This window comes from Notolabrus celidotus, chromosome 14, assembly GCF_009762535.1.
Source record: "Notolabrus celidotus isolate fNotCel1 chromosome 14, fNotCel1.pri, whole genome shotgun sequence".
In the NCBI taxonomy this organism is placed as follows: Eukaryota; Metazoa; Chordata; class Actinopteri; order Labriformes; family Labridae; genus Notolabrus; species Notolabrus celidotus.
Window position 1 is genome coordinate 3,134,651 of NC_048285.1, and position 14,100 is coordinate 3,148,750.

A 14,100-nucleotide genomic window follows, 5' to 3' on the forward strand; every position below is an offset into this window, starting at 1 on the left:
CTTAATAATACAAACAGCAAATAAAATAAAAGCAAGTTGACTTGAAGAAATCAGCTGCCGACGAAGGACTGCATGTAATTTAAACATCAACAGTATTACCTCTCGTCGAGCAATCAAAACAGCCTCCTAAAGACGGGATACCCCGATAAACCAGCCATCAAAACACGGTCACAACATCCCGGTTATTTGTCTTAGCCTCTGACCTGAGAGTGACGGAGATCTGATCCTTCTTTAAGCTGCTCCTGGTCCTGAAGTGTCAAACTCCTCGCCTTTTTTTTTTTTATATCTCTCCTCTAAAAATTACAACATAATGGAACAACCGGTCATCTTACATCAGGCTGAAATCCAGCTGAGTCATATTCTCACATTACCAGGTCAGCATGTGCAACAGTGAACAATAGACACATTATCATAGCACAAAATAATCTCACACTGACAGTATGATAACATTAACTATTTGTTGAACTTTGTCTATCATAATAAACAGACTGAGAGAAGTGTAAAGAAGGTTTAACTTAAAGGTTGATTTGGTTAATGTCGATCATTAACTTTGTTGTCTTTCCTCTTGTTCCTCTGCGCATTGTTTCAGCACAAAGACAAAATAATAGTTTTGGCACTCAAAAAACAAGGGGGACAACAGCTTAGGGGTAAACTACGAAGCAGGTTATCGAGGTAACTTCAGGGTTAACTCTGGACTTAAGGTACTACGACTGGGGTTCACTGGCTACTAGGGATGAGCAATGATTTTCGAATATTCGAATATTAGTTCACTTAGTAAAATCGAAGAGTTATTATTTTTTTTTAAACAAAGTTTATTTATGAATTTTTCAATACAATAATAATAATGTACAGTGATGACATATACTGATTAATAGAATCCCCCACCACCCCCACCCATGGTAACATTAAGAGGGAATACAACTTAATATCAAAACATTACAATGGAATGAAATGAAATAAAAACAAATGAATAAATAATAATAATAACATAAATAATATGAAATACAATACATAAATTGAAATAAATACCAAAGTTAAGAAAGTGAAATGTTATGGGTTAAAACAGTACACTATTATCTAGGGCATACACAAGCACTGAAACACACAAAAGAGGGGAGAAGCGCATGAGCCAAAGGGGCATCTCAAGGGTCCTTCCATTTTCATATGCCTCTTATTGCTTACATTGACATGAAAGGTTACTCATCCACAAAATTATCAGAGCCTAAAACATCAACACGACTCAGAAAGGGCTGCCATATCAGTAAAACTTGTTAGCTGATCCCCTGACAGTATACCTTATCTTCTCCAGCTTTACAAAATGTAACATGTCTCTAATCCACTGTTTAAATGTTGGAGGGTTACAGTCTTTCCATCTCATCAAAATTTGTCTTCTTGCTACAAGTGTGGCAAAAGAAAGAAAACTCTGTGTGTCTTTGTTCAAAATTAGGTGTTGTGTTGCCACACCAAATAGCGCTAAGAAAGCAGACAGTTCTAAAACTCTACCTGTAGTTTTGGAAAGTAGATCAAATATTAACAGCCAAAAATTGGATAACCCAGGACATTCCCAAAACATGTGGATTAAAGTGGCTTCAGATTGTTTATTTTCTCATTTTAAAGTACAATTTTTCAGCGTTTATTCCAGCCAGACGGTGGCTATAGAGCGTCTTAAAGCTCTATAAAGATGAAGAAGAATGCTAACTGCATTAAATAGCAAAAGAAGAAGAAAACATTAGCGACAGTCGCTGCGATTTTCTCTGTTTCTGGATCTCACACTACTACACAAGTATTTCCAGAGCCTGAGCATGGCTGTAAACACACACGCCATGCCGCGTCACAGAAACACCAATATAAAGATTGAGACAGACGCAGACAGTGCCCACTACTAGCAGCACCTCGTCCTGCTGTTGGTTAACGTGACTGTAACTCTAGAATGACTCATCATCTTGATAACCAGCTTAGCGTGACCTCCTTGGCAAAGATTGAGAGTAAAAACTAGTCCGCACCACCTCTGAATAATTGAGAACTTTGTCTGGATTAGCTTCCTTGTTGGCATCAACAATGAAGAGGTACAGGTTTGGTTTATTATAAAAGGAAATGATTGTTAGCAGCGATACATTCCAACTCTGATCTCGCTCTGCGCTACACGAAGACAACAAGAAGACTGGAAGACGACAGCAATGACTTCAGGTGAGGCAAATATCCAGCTGTTCGGCAAAGCGTTATCAGTCATTAGGAGCTGCTTTACAGAATTAAAAGGACCATAAATTATTATTTATATCTTTTTATTATGATTATTACATTCAGTTTTTGTCCTTTGTTTTACAGGAATTCTCCCACCGTGGTTCGTTTTCCTAAAAGTGAAGAACAATGTGGAGTGTACACCTGTTCAAAGCTTTAACGTGAATATATCAAACAACATGACCCTTCTTCAGGCACTTGTGTTGTGTGGAGAACAAAACTCTGACTTTACGTGAGTTATAATGCGTCCAATCCTTTCATATCTTTACATTTCTCCCTTTCATTTTCTTTAAAGACATCCAGAGCACGCCACAGATTCATTATCTCTTATTTCTACATTGAAGTCTGTGTCTCATAAATGTAATTGCAGCTCTAAGCAGGGAACATTAAGACTTTCATGCATGTCAGCAATACTCCTGCAGTTTTTCTGACACTGTTGCTGGATGTACCTGGGATTGGCCGGTGCTTGATGTCGGTGGTGGGGCAAAAAAGTGGATATGACAAGTTCTGGGAGATTCTTCTCTTTGATTCTAACAGCAAAAGAGTCTTACCTATCAGTAAGTTACAAGTGTGCTTTTATTATTCAGAATGGCCGCTACACATAAAGAGACATCTGTGATCCATGTTGATCCACTTTTGAGCTGATACCATAGACAGTAGGTTAGGTTGAGTTCAGCCTTTCCAATATGGCAGCCGGCAACGATCGCCTTCAAAACAGGGCTGGGTGACGTCACGTAGACTACATCCATTTATTATACAGTCTATGGGTAAAGCCAGTGATGTAAATGTGGATGTGTGAGGTGTCTCATGATGATGTCAGGCCAAGCAAGCAAAATGTGCAGGTGATGGCTGGGATGAGTCCAGTTGTCTCTAAGCCAGAGGGAGAGACAAGACAGCTGAGCCAGGTCTGCATAGGGAAGTCAGGCAGAGACCGTCACAGTATTTCCGGTTTTGGCCAAAATCTGAACCTGTGTTTTATTTCCTCTTACAGCTCTTGACTTCAAGCTTTCCATGGATAACGTGGTGTACCTGCAGTTTAACCCCTTCACTCCTGAAGACTGAAAATCCTCTCAGCAGAGAAATGACTCTGAGGTTTTTTCCACGTTGGGTCAAATAAAATTCTGAAGAAATCTGAATTTCTTTTCAACCGTGCAGATTTGACGAAAACCAGATGCATCAAGAAAAAGGAATAATAAAGAGAAAGCTTCTTTCTGTCTCATTTGTTTCGTTTCTGTCTGTTGACTCGAGTTTTGTACAACTACTGAGTCCGTATTAATGCATCTTGCAAGGTAAAATTTGACTTCTTGTAAAATAATAGCTTATCAACATGATTTTGTTTCTTTCCTGCAGAGCAGTGAAAAGGCTTAAAGATGGACAGTGGAAGTGTTACTGTCCTCAGAATAACAACCTTTTATTGAAAGAAGAAAGTTTGTCCAAATACAGGACAGAAATTTTACAGCACACTCAGTCTGTGATAAACTGCTGCATGTTCTAACTCTGGATCTAACAAGTTATCCTCAAACAAACTGAACAATCATAGAAATATCACTTCATAGCTCGGTGCTGCCACCGTGTGGCAGGTTTAGAGACCTGAGACAACCTGAAAGCAGACTAAACTTATCAGACTTGTGTTCATTAAAGGTGACATATCATGCAAAATCGACTTTTTAATGGTTCTCTACTTGAAATATGTGTCCCTGGCATGTCTACAAACCCCCCGAGAATGAAAAAAATCCATTCTGCCCCTGTTTTGATTTTTACACCTTTCTGTAAATGTGTGTGAAACGAGCCGTTTCAGACTTCCGTGGACTTGTTACGTAACAACAATATCCAGTCTGTCACGGAGTCAGAGCTCGGAGCTTGTTCAGTCCATAGACTGTATAAAATAATACTGAATCCCTCCTCTGTTTTTCATTACCTGCACAAATGTGTGCTAACAAGGAGCTTAGGAGGGAGGCATGCTAGTTGTAGGCTGTCTTAGTAAACACAAAGGTCGGTTTTACTCCCCACGTCTGCAGATTTGAAGATCTAGTGGATGATTTTTATTTATCATGGATAAGTGCTAGCGCTAGTTAGCATAGCTACATGTCGTAGCTGTAGCTGTGTACCAAGACACACGTCTACATACTGACAAATAAAACAACAAGAAACACAGAATCTGTGACCAATCCTTCAGAAAGGTCCTGCTGCCTTTCTGGCAGAGGTCGGTTTTACTCCCCAGGCCTGCAGATTTGAAGATCTAGTGGATGATTTTTATTTATCATGGATAAGTGCTAGCGCTAGTTAGCATAGCCACATAGCTACATGTTCGTAGCTTTGTACCAAGACACACGTCTACATACTGATAAATAAAACAACAAGAAACACTAAATCTGTGACCAATGGTTCAGAAAGGTCCTGCTGCAGGCGCCTCTCCGTCAGGATCAGATTCTGGATCAGATTCAGAGGGTTGAAGTAACGTGATCTCTGAGCAGCCGTGTATATTCAGCCAACATGTAAACATTAGATCAACGTGCTGGAGAGCCGAGGGCACATCCAGGAGGGGGAGTGGTCAGAGAGAAAACAGAGTGTTCTGAGGAGGACTGAAGAAGAGGGGTTTTCAGGCAGACCAAAATCTGATTTCAAAGTGTTTTTTGAGCATAAACTTTAAAGACATGTTTTGGGCACCTCTTAGACCAATATATATTGATGAAAAAAGTGTGATATGTCACCTTTAAAGCAGAAACAGCTGCACTGGTGATATTTCATAAATGATTGAACTTTATTGTTTCAGTTCAACAGGTTATCATTTATTCAAAAATACTCGTGAGTGAGTGAGTGAGTGAGTGAGGTAAAAGAAAGACAGCAGAGACAGAATAATAGGTTCCCATCATTTATTTCTGTTTCATGTTGCACCTCAAATTCAAACAGTGATGGAAAGGTCAGATCCGGATTTTTACTTTGATATGTTGACATTAAAAGAAAAAGAAGTCCTGATCTGTAGACACAGAGTCATTTGTTAAGGCTGCAAGCAGGGGTTACTTCTTAGAGCTGAAAAACAGGATGGGAGTGAGCTGCAGGTACACGGTGTCACCGTTGCTAGGCTTGTAGTCAAGATCTGTGGAGGAGAATAAAATCATGCATCATTTTTCCTGTTATCATCATTATCACTGTCGATGCTGCTAAAAACTATCTTATAAGACTGAGTCTTATAAGATAAGCAGAGATAGTATAAGATAAGATACTCCTTTATTCGTCCCACAACGGGGTAATTCATGGAGTTACAGCAGCAAACAAAAAGGTGTACAGTACAAGAATTTCAACAAGAATATATATAGAAAAGAAATGTCCATCAGAGACGATAAACAGAGTATAAACAGAGTATGGTCTAGAGGTTTCTTTGTAAAGCTTCTTGAGATTACATTTGATATAAATCAGCACTATGTATAAATAAAGACTGAATGATTGATTGAATAAAGAGTGTGTTTCTACTCACTGATCGGTATGATGTCTGCAGCTTCAGTTTGTCTCAGAAGGATTTCCCAGAACTTGGTGGGTTGGTTACCTTTCCCCATCACGTTCACCACATAGCGGCCGATGTTGGGGACATCCTTGTTCTGAAAGCTGCAGAGACAACTCAGAGTCAGAGAAGCTGTAGAGATGCTGCTCAGTGTTTGCAGGTTAGTGTTTACTGCTTTGAGCTGAGACTACGTTTCTTACACAGACTTCATTTTATCAGATGAGACAATCACATCTCTACACCTCCCTCATTTATTGATCTAAGTCAAATAAAAATACTTTAATGCAAACGGATAAAATAGACATAATGAATTTCATGTGTTACATCACATTACTTACTTAAACTCCTTTTGGATTCCTTGAAAAGTTTTCAGAGCATCATGGAGGTTTATGCCGATGTTTGTTGGCACATGGAATGTTGATGGGTTGTCAAACACCACACCATCGATGATGATCAGTGTAAAAGTGAGTGGAGTGCCTTTTGTAGAAATCAGAGGATAAAAGAAATCAACCTAAAGTCATTTATTTCTGTAATAAGGTTACAAATATCTGATGATGTCTTGTTAAACAGCTGGTGCAGTAATATTTGCCTCACCTGTAGTCATTGCTGTCGTCTTCGAGTCTTCGAGTCTTCTCGTTGTCTTCGTGTAGCGCAGAGCGAGATCAGAGTCTGAATGTATCGCTGCTAACAATCATCTCCTTTTATAATAAACCAGACAGACTTTCAAACCAGTAGAACCAATGAGCTTTGCCAGCAAACTGTGTCGCAATCCCAACATCGGACATGTCATCAGAAATATGGTTTACAATTTTCTCCAGAAATTTCACAGGAAATATTTTTATAATTAGTGCCAGTGCTCCTGGGAATTTGACATTTAATGCTGCTGAATAAGGAGAATTGAGCCAAGAAAATAAATCTCACAACACTTAAAATCACCCACACTAATCCCAACCTTCTTTAATCAAATCTCATTCTGTGCCAAAGATAACATTTGGTAACCACACCCTGGTTTTGATTGAAAACCGACTGCATCAAAGCTGGCTTTTCGTTTGTTTGCATCATTTTCAGAAGTTTTATGAATGAATAACGGCGTATATGTGATGGTTAGTCATCATGGCACTCACTTATCAAACGTGCGTATGACTGAAAACTTGGTGTAGGATAATTTCATTGCAAAGGTCAGCATTTATCAATCTGAACATGGACAGAGGATACGAGGTTTAGTGAGAGAATCATCACAGAGAGATGTGTGCCTGAATTGGAGCAGGTCTGTGAAGCTTATATATACACTCTTAAACTCCAGCGCCCTGTGCTGACTCATGAGCTCTACCTATGAGTTTGTGAGTGGATCTCTTGCATGTTCTCTGCGTTGTTCGTTGCCTTAGCATCACAAAACCTCTCCAGCAGTTTGCCCTCTCTCTCTGTTGTCCTTATAAGAAAATTGTTCTTATGAAGTTGAAGTTGGACGGGTCTTTATCCCGGTCTTTTAGTTCTTATTTAAGGCGTCCCCATAGACTGCATAAAAAATTGACGTAATAATATTAATAATAATAATTTTATTTGTAGAGCACTTTTCAAAAACCAAGTCACAAAGTGCTTCACATGGGCAGCAAAACAAAACAGGCAGTTCATTAAAACACACAAGTCAATATAAGGAAATAGAAAAGCCCATGCGGAAGTGTTATAAACTGCAATTCATCGAGTGTCCACTTGAGGCTGGCTGCAGAAACACAGGAAACCACATACACACCCATTCAAAGAAGACGATCTGTGCAGCAGAAATAAACATGTTTACAGCCTGGTTCAAAAACGGTTTACGTCTGAATAGCTCATTTCTCTATCCGCACACACTGTACGGAGGGTGAATTTTTTTCTTTAGTGACAGTTACGAGTTAAGATTACGAGTTTTTGCCTGAATAAGGACATGACTGACTTGATTGACAGGCGGGAACACATAGCTGTTGGCTAGGCGGCAGAAACCCTGCCTCTTTACCTCACGCCCCTTTGGATGAGTTCAGCATTTCCAATATGGCTGCCGCCACAGATTGGCTTCAAAACAGAGCTCAGGAACAGATGGGTGACGTCACGTATATACCACGTCCATTATATATACAATCTATGGTTTAATATCTTCGAAAATATCAAGTTACAGTCCCCTCCAAAAGTATTGGAACAGTGAGGCCAATTCCCTTATTTTTGCTGTAGACTGGAAACATTTGGGTTTGACACCAAAAGATGAACATGAGACAATAGATCAACATTTCAGCTTTTATTTCCAGGTATTTACATCTGGATCTGATACACAACTTAGAAGATAGCATTATTTGTAAAGGATCACCACATTTTTAGGTGAGCAAAACTATTGGAACAGATACACTTAAAATACATCAAAGTGAATAAGACTTAATATTTTGTTGCAAATCCTTTGCTTGCAATAACTGCATCAAGCCTGTGACCCATTGACATCACCAAACTTTTGCATTCTTCTTTTGTGATGCTTTTCCAGGCTTTCACTGCAGCCTCTTTCAGTTGTTGTTTGTTTTGGGGGGTTACTCCCTTCAGTCTCCTCTTTAGCAGGTAAAATGCATGCTCTATAGGGTTTAAGTCTGGAGATTGACTTGGCCAGTCTAAAAGCTTCCACTTATTGCCCCTGATGAACTCCTTTGTTGTATTTGCAGTGTGTTTGAGGTCATTATCTTGCTGCATGAAGAAGGATCTCCCTATCAGTTTGGTTGTATATTTCTTTAAAATTGGCAGACAAAATGTTTCTGTAGACTGCCGAGTTCATTTTGCTGCTGCCATCATGTGTTACATCATCAATGAAGATTAATCATTCACGAACAAAAATACAGAGGCTACACTAGAAGATGCAAACCACTCATTAGCAAAAAGAATAGGAAGGCCAGACTGGATTTTGCCAAAAAGTACAGAGATGAGCCTCAAAAATTCTGGGACAAAGTTTTATGGACTGATAAGACAAAGATGAACCTTTACCAAAGTGATGGAAAGGCTAAAGTTTGGAGAAAGGAAGGATCTGTTCATGATCCCAAACATACAAGCTCATCTGTGAAATGTCATGGCTTGGGCTTGCATGGCTTCTTCTGGGACGGGATCATTAATCTTCATTGGTTGAATATTTCTTTAAAATTGGCAGACAAAATGTTTCTGTAGACTGCCGAGTTCATTTTGCTGCTGCCATCATGTGTTACATCATCAAACTGATAGGGAGATCCTTCATCATGCAGCAAGATAATGACCTCAAACACACTGCAAAAACAACAAAGGAGTTCATCAGGGGCAATAAGTGGAAGCTTTTAGACTGGCCAAGTCAATCTCCAGACTTAAACCCTATAGAGTATGCATTTTAAAGAGGAGACTGAAGGGAGTAGCCCCCCAAAACAAACAACAACTGAAAGAGGCTGCGGTGAAAGCCTGGAAAAGCATCACAAAAGAAGAATGCAAAAGTTTGGTGATGTCAATGGGTCACAGGCTTGATGCAGTTATTGCAAGCAAAGGATTTGCAACAAAATATTAAGTGTTATTCACTTTGATGTATTTTAAGTGTATCTGTTCCAATAGTTTTGCTCACCTAAAAATGTGGTGATCCTTTACAAATAATGCTATCTTCTAAGTTGTGTATCAGAGCCAGATGTAAATACCTGGAAATAAAAGCTGAAATGTTGATCTCTTGTCTCATGTTCATCTTTTGGTGTCAAACCCAAATGTTTCCAGTCTACAGCAAAAATAAGTGAATTGGCCTCACTGTTCCAATACTTTTGGAGGGGACTGTATAAATAAAAACACTCCGCACATTATGTGCTGATAGAGAAAAGAGCTATTCAGACGTAAACCGTTTTTTGAACCAGGCCGTAAACATGTTTATTTCTGCTGTTAAGATCGTCTTCTTTGAATGGGTGTGTATGTGGTTTCCTGTGTTTCTGCAGCCGACCTCTAGTGGACGCTCGGTGAACTGCAGTTTTCATAACTTCTGCGTGGGCTTCATATTTTAAGACCGGAGGTTGCCGCTCGGTCCAATTCCAAAAGCATGCACCAAACTTTATAGTTGTTAGTTATTGCAGTTCAGGAACCCAAACATACAACTCCAGCTTGTTACAAAGGTTGTCCTGGGAACTGTAAGGGATTTATCAGCCGATGTAGTCTGTTGTTTGACTTTCAACCCTCAATGTTGATATAGAACGGGCAGGGGTTGCATACATTGGGGGTTGGGTTCATCCCATTTCTGTACTGTCTCACCACAAAGGGCTGGGCTGACCAGGATACATTGTTGTCAAGTAGCCTACCTCATACAACCCGACTTTAGAGTAACTAAGTCGCCCCTCTGAAACACAGCTTTTAGTTTAATCAGGTTAGTCCTGAAGATTTTCAAATGTGCTACCTCGTTAGTGGAACGACACAACTTGGCATCAAAGATATGACGAATCGTTGGAGTTGGTAGCTAAACTCTTCTTGCACCAAACCCGTAGCACCACTGAATTTTGCCAACAAACTGTGGCACAACCCCAGACATGTCATCTGAAATATGATTTACAGTATTCTCCAGAAGTTTCACAGGAATATTTGTATAAGTAGTTTGAGCGATTGATTTATGATTTTCACCTTTAATACTGCTGAATAAGGAAAACTGTGCCAAGCAAATAAATGTCCCACCACTTAAAATCGCCCACACGTCTTCAATCAAATCTCATTCTGTGCCAAAGCTCTTTGTAACCACACCCTTGTTTGGAGGGAAGAACAACTTTTTTATCATTTTGACAAATACTTGCTTTTCAGAAGTTTCATGGGTGAATAAAGGCATATTTTTATATATTTTTATAAATATGAGGCTTAAAAAGTGCAAAAGGCTTTTCTGGTTTTCTGATTTAACCTTTAAAAAATTGAAGAAAGCGGGTAAAACAGCTGCGTTCAGTGAGGCAGGGCACTCTAGATGATGAGTGATGCAGACTGCAGCCATATGTGAGCCGCTGGTGTCCCCTGATTCAGAAAGGTCCTGAAGTACTGTTGTTACTAAGTCCCCACTCCTGACAGCTGAAGCCCTCTGGGTTCATGGGCTCACAGTTAACACACCTGCACCACCATCAATCAATCAGACTTCATTTATGAAGTGCTTTTCATACGATAAAAACAGCTTAAAATAGAATACATTTGAAAAAAGATATAAAAAAGACCCCCCCATCCTGATCCCAACCGCAGCCTCGAACCCAAAACCCACCCCACAATCCTAAGGTTAAGAACACAATATATGCAACAATAATAATAAAAACAATTAAAATAAAATACATAAATGAAACAGAAGTTTCTGAACGAACTGAGGAAACGCTCACATGATATCTGAATAAGGATACACTGGAGGTAAAATAAGATGTTAAAACTCAACACAGAAAATTATAATCACCAAAATAAAATACATTTCTAAGATAATAAAACACTAAAATATTAAACAGTGAAAAGAAAATAAGATGCGTGGGCTTCATATTTTAAGACCAGAGGTTGCGGCTTGGTCCAATTCTAAAAGCATTCACCAAACTTTGTAGTTGTTAATTATTGCAATTCAGGAACCCAAACATACAACTCCAGCTCGTTACAAAGGTTGTCCTGGGAACTGTAAGAGATTTATCAGCCAATGTATTCTGTTGTTTGACTTTCAACCCTCAATGTTTGGTACAGAACGGGCATGTGGGTTCATCCCATTTCTGTACAGTCTCACTACAAAGTGTCGGGCTGACCAGGATACATTGTTGGCAAGTAGCCTACCTCATACCACCCGACTTTAAAGTAACTGAATCGCCCCTCCGAGACACAGCTTTAAATTAATCAGGTTAGTTAGATTTTAAAAAGTGCTAACTCGTTTGTGGACCAACACAACTTGGCATCAAAGATATGACGAACCGTTGGAGTTGGTAGCTAAACTCTTCTTGCACCAAACCCGTAGCACCACTGAATTTTGCCAACAAACTGTGGCACAACCCCAGCAACAGACATGTCATCTGAAATATGATTTACAGTATTCTCCAGAAGTTTCACAGGAATATTTGTATAAGTAGTTTGAGCGATTGATTTATGATTTTCACCTTCAATACTGCTGAATAAGGAAAACTGTGCCAAGCAAATAAATGTCCCACCACTTAAAATCGCCCACACATCTTTAATCAAATCTCATTCTCTGCCAAATCTCTTTGTAACCACACCCTCGTTTGGAGGGAAGAACAACTTTTTTATCATTTTGACAAATACTTGCTTTTCAGAAGTTTCATGGGTGGATAAAGGAATATTTTTATAATTTTTTTAAGTATGAGGCTTAAAAAGTGCAAAAGGCTTTTCTGGTTTTCTGATTTAACCTTTGAAAAATTGAAGAAAGTGGGTAAAACAGCAGCGTTCAGTGAGGCAGGGCACTCTAGATGATGAGTGATGCAGACTGCAGCCATATGTGAGCCGCTGGTGTCCCCTGATTCAGAAAGGTCCTGAAGTACTGTTGTTAAGTACTGTTGTTACCAAGTCCCCACCCCTGACAGTTGGAGCTCTCTGGGTTCATGGGCTCACAGTTAACACACATGCACCACCATCAATCAATCACACTTTATTTATAAAGTGCTTTTTATACAATGAAATTGTAACATAAAGTGCTGTACATAAAAGCAACTTAAAATAGAATAAATTAAGGAAAAGATATTAAAAAAAGACCCCCCCATCCTAATCCCAACCCCAGCCCTGACCCCAAAACCCACCCCACAATCCTAAGGTTAAGAACACAATATATGCAACAATAATAATAAAAACAATTAAAATAAAATACATAAATGAAACAGAATTTCTGAACGAACTCAGGAAATGCTCTCATGATATCTGAATGAGGAAACACTGAAGGTAAAATAAGATGTTAAAACTCAACACAGGAAATTAAAATCATAAAAATAAAATACATTTCTAAGATAATAACACACTAAAATATTAAACAGTGAAAAGAAAATAAGATGCTATACTTACAATAAATAGATAAATACATAAATCATAAATAAAATAGAATGAAAGTGACTCAAACTTGAACTAGATAATAAATAAATAAATGAATAAATAAAACTGTTATAAGAATGAAACTCAGTTAAAAGCGAGACTAAAGAGGTCGGTCTTGAGTTTGCTTTTAAAAATGTTTACGCTCTGTTCAGCCCTCAGATCTTCAGGTAGGGTGTTCCACAGGCGTGGGCTGTGATGATAAAAGGCTGCCTCGCCGTGAGTCTTTGTTCTTACTTTTGGTACCATTAAAAGTCCACTACCTGAAGGCCTGAGGGCTCTCACTGGCTCATATGATAAAATAAGAAGGAGCAAGACCGTTAAGACATTTAAAAATAAAAAAAACAATAAAATAATCTTAAAATCTATTCTAAAACCAGGAAACTCAGAAAAAAATATATATATTTCTGGGTGTCTCTCATCACTCTTTTTTCAAATTTGCTAAATTAAGGGGTGATATTGACCCCACCTGCAGGGGTTTATTGCCTAGATGCCATCCCGGTTCTGTGGAAGGTTTCATGTCAAAGGGCCGGGCTGACCTGGATCCCCTGTGGTTGACACACTTACTTCCAAGTTCCTTACCCAACCACACTTACAAAAAACCCTGAACTATCCCTTTAAATGCTATCTGTTGGAGCCTCACTGAAGCTCTACAATCCAATGGTGGACTAATGGATTAATATGCGCTGATCTTCTGATCCAATAAGGACATTAAACATTTAAAGAACATTGTGTGAAGCACTCATGGTGGTCCTGATGAGACTGATAATCAGGCAGGAGGTTCGTGGTTTCCCCGTAAAAATCCAAAGCAATTATTGGAGAGCAGTGAATCTTTGCAATCTAATAGTGCTCTCCGTGTTCTTTTCGAGCGTTTAAACTAATTCCTGATTGATCGCTAATTATCGGTGACGGGGCCCCTGGAGACAGCTGGGCCCCTCCCTCCGGTTCGCAGCATGAAAGCAGCTATAACTTTCAAACAGTCCACTTTGCTCCGTGTTCCTGCGGCTCAATAGTCCTGAGGACGTTTGAATAATCATGGAGGCCTGTTTCCCAATAAAGGAGGTGCAGACCTCCATCTATAAAGCACCAGGAGCCGGGCAGTTGATCTTTAACTCTTATATGTAATAACATCAGTTGTACTTTTTCATATTATTGACTCTCTCAGAGCTGTGAGATTGATAACCTTCTCTGTGTAATGACTGTCTCTTAATAGTGCACCGATTGATGTTTGCTGTGGATGTGAATCACTCCTCAGCCAAGCCGACAAAAGCATTGACGAAAAGCGTCATCGATGACACTGTATTTATTTTTTCAGGGTCCGATCAATTGAAGACAGG

At 39.2% G+C, this 14,100-nt stretch overlaps 1 long non-coding RNA gene across 1 annotated transcript; it reads left to right on the forward strand.

Annotated features, from left to right (window-relative positions):
- The first annotated feature begins 1,905 nt into the window (after window positions 1-1,905).
- On the forward strand, window positions 1,906-3,507 carry LOC117825499. The gene is made up of 3 exons (XR_004633857.1): window positions 1,906-2,187; window positions 2,326-2,470; window positions 3,230-3,507. It is a non-coding gene; the product is annotated as an uncharacterized LOC117825499 (long non-coding RNA).
- Window positions 3,508-14,100: the final 10,593 nt, after the last annotated feature.